The 6,000-nt window shown below is 47.6% G+C and overlaps 1 protein-coding gene across 2 annotated transcripts in view; it reads right to left on the bottom strand.

Annotated features, from left to right (window-relative positions):
* Nucleotides 1-6,000, bottom strand: part of HUNK (hormonally up-regulated Neu-associated kinase) — a 117,790-nt gene that overhangs the window by 37,246 nt on the left and 74,544 nt on the right. The window lies entirely within an intron of this gene.

Genomic DNA, 6,000 nt, shown 5'->3' with positions numbered 1-6,000 from the left:
AAAAAAAAAAAAAAAAAAAAAAAAAAAAAAAAAAAAAAAAAAAAATTAATTAATTAATCAAAAATAGATACATAAAGAGCTTCAAGAGCTATCCCAGTAAGGAGGGGAAACTATGTCCCTTCCTTCTGGAAGGAAGTCCAGACCAAATGATGTGAAAAATACCTGGGGAACCTCATATAAATAGGAACCTCGAATAAAAGTAGGTCTGCCATGATGTGGTTTTCCAAGTACAGCTTACAAGGTGGACCCTGGAGGAGGCCAGACCAAAAAATACATAGCAAGACCCTGCACAGGAGGGCAAGTCACGGCATAGCCAGCATGCCTGGTTACCACTCAGCCCTTTGAGACAAAACTCTCCTACCCCAAACTGGTGTTTTGCTCTTCCCTTGAGTTCTGTTTTGGCCTGTCACTGGAGAAATTCCTTTGGGGGTGGGGAGGGGAAAGGAAGTCTCTTTCCCACTCTTATTTTCTATATTATTGTATATTGTGAGATTCTGCCACCCAGCTCTGGCCCAATATCTCAGATGTGGTCAGAATACCTTCCGAATGGGCTTAACTATACTTATGTCCAAAGCCAAACTAGAGAGCAGCAACATCTCTTGGAGGATTTTTATTTTCCTGATGTGCAATCCTAATATCATTTTGATGAGATTTCCTAATGGGGATGAAATGCCTTACCTGCCAAGAGGTCTGAAGTGTTCAAAAGCGCCCAAGGGAATGTTTTACAAAGAGGCAACAGGATCTCCAGTCAAAACAAATCCAATGAGACTGAATGAAATGAAGACCCTTGGGGTCCAATTCCACCAAGGTGCCTCTGAATCACAGCGCTCCGGAGAAGGACAGGTACAGAGCCCACAGGCTCCAGCTAGAGATCATTCTCGAATTGCCGGCATATGCCAAGACCCAGTTCCCGCTCTGTAACTCGCAGTCGAGTTAGGGAGGCTGATACATCAACATTCATTCCACAAATGCTTGCAGGTCGGATCTCTGCCCCAGGCAGTGGGATAGATGATGGCTCTGGGGCGGGTGGGGAACCAGACAAGGAGCCGCCATCTTGGACTTAGAATTGGGTGAAGGCTGACAACCAGCAAGTCAACAAATAAATAAGCACAGTTCTTTAAAATAGTGAGTGCAGAGGGGATAAGAAAATGCTGAACTCTGCTGCTCTCGACCCCAGAGGAGTTCAATTAACGGAGACAGAGGACTATAATAAGTACTTGAAGATGGGAGGCCTCTGAGGGCTAAGTCTATGTGTGTGAGCTTATCTGTCTTGGCCGGCTGGATAGGAGGATAAACTGTGTAGACCAAGAAATGGAGACAAGAATGAACAAAGCACATGCAGAGCCGTTGAGAGCAGCATTTTCCTGTGTGTGCTAAGTGGAACACGTTTCCCAGGCCAAGAACAGACGTTGGGTGCATAAACCTTCTATGGCCAGATAATCTGGGGAGTAGTCACCTGGCATTAAGTGGACGAGGGCTCAGAATGGGGAGCAGGAGACCGTGTCATGTTGTTATTAAAGTCTGAATGGGAGGGATGGCGTGCAGTGGAAAGAGAAAGGCAAATTAGCAATAGAGACGTTTGAAGGGGATGCAAGACGCAAACGTGGAAAGCCGGATGATGGTGGTGATCGTGATAGAAGACAGGAAGGTGGGAGGAGAGCCAGTTTGGGGGCAGAGAGAAGGGGTGTTAGGGGATGTAACCTGTTTGAGAAACTGGGAAGCAGTGCTGCACTGTGGGTCTGTTTGAGGCAGAGCCAACCATCCTTGCTTGGAGGATGCTTGGAGACTGATGAGAGGGAAAACTAAGAGGGCCTCCAATTTTTTTTTTTGCGGTACGCGGGCCTCTCACTGCTGTGGCCTCTCCCGTTGCGGAGCACAGGCTCCGGACGCGCAGGCTCAGCGGCCACGGCTCACGGGCCCAGCCGCTCCGCGGCACGTGGGATCTTCCCGGACCGGGGCACGAACCCGCATCCCCTGCATCGGCAGGCGGGCTCTCAACCACTGCGCCACCAGGGAAGCCCCAAATTTTGTCATTTTTGCATTCAAAGGGGTCTTGGACACATGGCTCTTAGGGATGGATACCCCATGGGACACTCCACGAGGTTGTTGTCAGAGACCCCTGAAGAGCCTCAGAGTCAAACAGCTTCCAACCTCCCTAAGGCAGCTCGGGCCATTCAGGGCAATGCACGGGGAGGGGCTTCAAATACTCAGCCAAAGTCTACAACTTCTACCCATTGGCTGTGGGACACGACCAGTCAATTCTGTCCCTGCTCACCTCTGTGTGCCTTAATCCTGGCTCTGACACTCACGCCTAAAGCTGAACAGCCTGGTACTTAAACAATATCGTTTTTCCCGCAGGTGTTTTATGGTACCCAACCCATACAGTGATTCTCAAACTGAGACCCCAGGGACACAACTTCAGGGGCTCAGCAGTCCTACTTTCGCTTTTCTTGTGGTGACAATACTAAAACATTTGACAAAGCCCAACGAGGGACATGGGACGGCCGCCATATAACCCAGTCGCCCTCCAACTGTACACACTTGACTGCAGTGCCTGCTTCTGCATTTGTGTTTACCAACACACACCTCTATTAAGGTGTGTGCAAAAATATGTCACCTTTATCATCATAGGCCAATGAGAAAGGAGCAGAGGTGGACTTAATTTGTCAGCGATGTCTCTATGCTTATATCCGTGGGAAAGAAAGCCTCCTGATGATCTGAAGAGTGGGGTGGTTCCCAAAGTGTGGTCCTCAGACCAGCAGCCGAAGCGTCACCTGGGAACTCGTTAGAAATGCAAATTCTTGGGCCCTGCGCCAGACCTACTGAGTTAGAAACTCTGGGGGTGGGGATCCGCCCCCCACGCGCGTCCCGTGCACACTCAAGGTTAAAAGCCACTCAAGGAGTGAAAAGTGGTGAGCGAGTGCAGTGACCACAAGCTGGGACTGAGCAGCTCAAAAAGCCTGTGCCCAGCGGTGAGAACCACACTCCGACTGCGTACAGCAATTCAGCTCCCACCTACAGTAGCCTTGGCATTTAGTGAATGTTGCTAATTTGAATATTTGGGGGTTCTTTTAGTCTTGGTCAGATTTAACTTGTAAATGAGTTTTGGTTTTTCATTTCTACAGGACCCTAAATAAAAGGAGTTTAATTTTACATGCATGCACAATAAGTAAAACTTAGATACAAGTCACGAGTCAACACGACGGGTTACCAAGAACGTTCTTCCTGTATAAGAAGAGTGAACGATACTGAAGTTTGATGAACATCGCCCTATGACCTTTTCTATTTCCCTTTATCTTTAGGGACACAGAGCGTCCTGTGACAGGTGGGGTGCCTGAAATAGTGCAGAATGCTACATAATGTAGCATGTTATGGTCATGGGACAGGGATCCAACTGAAGAAGTTTGGTGAGTGTAATATGGGGTCAGAGAACTGACTCGAAAAGCTTTATGAACTTTCTTCCTTCAAGGAGTTCTTAAGACATCAAACTGCTTGTCTCCTTGTCACCCCTGGCTGCAAAAGATGACAGAAATCTCCTCCAGGGCTTCCCTGGTGGCGCAGTGGTTAAGAATCCGCCTGCCAATGCAGGGGACACGGGTTCGAGCCCAGGTCCGGGAAGATCCCACATGCCGCGGAGCAACTAAGCCCGTGTGCCACAACTACAGAGCCTGCATTCTAGAGCCCGCGAGCCACAACTACTGAGGCCGCGTGCCACAACTACTGAAGCCCGCGCGCCTAGAGCCCGTGTTCTGCAACAAAAGAAGCCACCGCAATGAGAAGCCCGCGCACCACAACAAAGAGTAGCCCCGCTCACCACAACTAGAGAAGCCCGCGTGCAGCAACAAAGACCCAAAGCAGCCAAAAAAAAAAAAAAAAAATCTCCTCCAGTCACTGCCCCTCTCCATGACCTGGCGGTGACCACAGATAAAGGTAGCAGATGCTTGTCTTAAGAATGGTGCCCGTGGGCTTCCCTGGTGGCGCAGTGGTTGCGCGTCCGCCTGCCGATGCAGGGGAGCCGGGTTCACGCCCCGGTCTGGGAGGATCCCGCGTGCCGCGGAGCGGCTGGGCCCGTGGGCCATGGCCGCTGAGCCTGCGCGTCCGGAGCCTGTGCTCCGCAACGGGAGAGGCCGCAGCAGAGGGAGGCCCGCAAACCACAAAAAAAAAAAAAAGAATGGTGCCCGTGAACTCTGTGGTCAGACCAGGATCGAGCAAGTGGTTTTTATAGTAATTCTACCTGATTATTTCACCAAACTCACTCCAGGTTTCCATTTCTCTTGGAGGAGTTTATCATCAACAAAAAACAAATCTGTAAAGAAGACCCAGCTCTCTCATCCAGCGACTCTCATCTATAAAATGTGGATAATAATAGTACCTACCTCTCAGGCTGTATGAGGGTCAAATGAACTAAGCCACAGAAAGTGCTGAACTCTGTGCCTGGCATAAATTTACTGCTTGATAAATGTGACCTGTCATTTCATCACAAAACTTTTAAAAACGAGAGATAAAAAGCTACCATTATATTTGTACCTTATTGCCAAATAATAATGGAAACGTACATTAACAGTCCTACAGTCGCAGGAGATTTGAAAAGGGAAACCAGATTGAGCATCTTAATTCCCCTCCCCTAGAGTTTTCATACACGTTTAACATCTGGATAAAGAGAAATCCAGTCCCTTTGACATTTCGGAAGGATGTGAGAATACCAAGGGAAAAATGTAGAATGCGGTTTATAAACCTCTGTAATCCCATAGAATTAGTAGGAGTTTCAAAACATGTTCAGAATTTCCTGATGTGTCTTTTGAAACATGGCCCATGGGCTTTCTCGCTTCTCCATGGCAGACACGGGGCCCCCAAGAACCACAGATAGTTTTAAAGAAAGAAAGTAATGAGATGCTGGGATGAAGGAGGGCAACTAGCAAATACAATGCAGGGTTTTCCAAGCAGAAAGAAATAAGGATGGAAGCAAATCCAGAGAGACTGGCCAGGTGGCATACTGTGATGTCAAGAAAGAAGGAAAAAGTGCCACTGAAGGGAAGCTGGAAGAAGAGAGGAAGGGGCCCTGGGAAATGTAAGTGTGGAATCTTTGGGATTAAATCAGGAGCCAAATGGTGGTCCTGATATTAATCCGAAACACAAAAATATTCCCTGGAGGAAAAGTTGGGGTACCACCTGGCATCTCTGAAAGGAAAGACACAGAGTCACAGCTCCCTGGAGAAGTCAGCCAGCAACTTTAACAAGACACAAGTGACAAAGCAATTGGCAGAGCTATGGTGTCAGGGAAGGGTGTGGATACGAGTTCTCACAGGGCCGGTGGGCAGCCCAGTTTACACCAGAGTGAAGTTGAGAGAACCTTCAGCTGACATACCTTGCTTCTGTGTGATTCTTCAAGAAAGAAACTGCCTTGGAAAAATTAAAAATAACTCTCCGCCTAAAAGCAATAGCCCTCCACCTTTCAGTATCAGCTTTCAGTACAACTTCTGATTTAAGGTCTTAAAAATAGAGCGGGAACAGATCCATCCATTTGGTAAATCTCAAAGTTCACAACTGCTCCATTAAATGGTCTGTGTTCAGCAAGAAATTATTTTCTTGTGGATTTTAAGGCTTCCCCCTCACACACTTTTCCTTTCTTCCTTTTCCTCTTCTATTTTAAATGCACATGCTGGCTACAAAAACAAAAAAGTCTTGTATTTTATAACTGAAAAAGCTCAAAAGCTAAAGAAACCTTCTCTTTTAAAAGTCAAAAGCTCTAAACTACCCAAAAGAAGCCATCAGGATCCTCTTTCTGCCTGCTTCTCCTGCCATCTTTCATTTTAAGGGGGCCTGAATGAAGAGAAAATGCTATCCTTCCAGATTTGAGCCCTGGAAGTAGCTGATGGTGTCTGGTAGTACTTTTACAAAACAGAGTCTGAGGACTGGAACAAATTCTCCCGCTCTCCCTCCTGAATGCTTAGGTCTATATGGGGATAGTAGGGCTGGGAACAAAATGGCACCCCTCGGCCA

The sequence above is a fragment of the Physeter macrocephalus genome, chromosome 8 (genome assembly GCF_002837175.3).
Source record: "Physeter macrocephalus isolate SW-GA chromosome 8, ASM283717v5, whole genome shotgun sequence".
NCBI classification, from domain to species: Eukaryota; Metazoa; Chordata; class Mammalia; order Artiodactyla; family Physeteridae; genus Physeter; species Physeter macrocephalus.
This window is presented reverse-complemented; position numbering and strand designations above follow the sequence as displayed.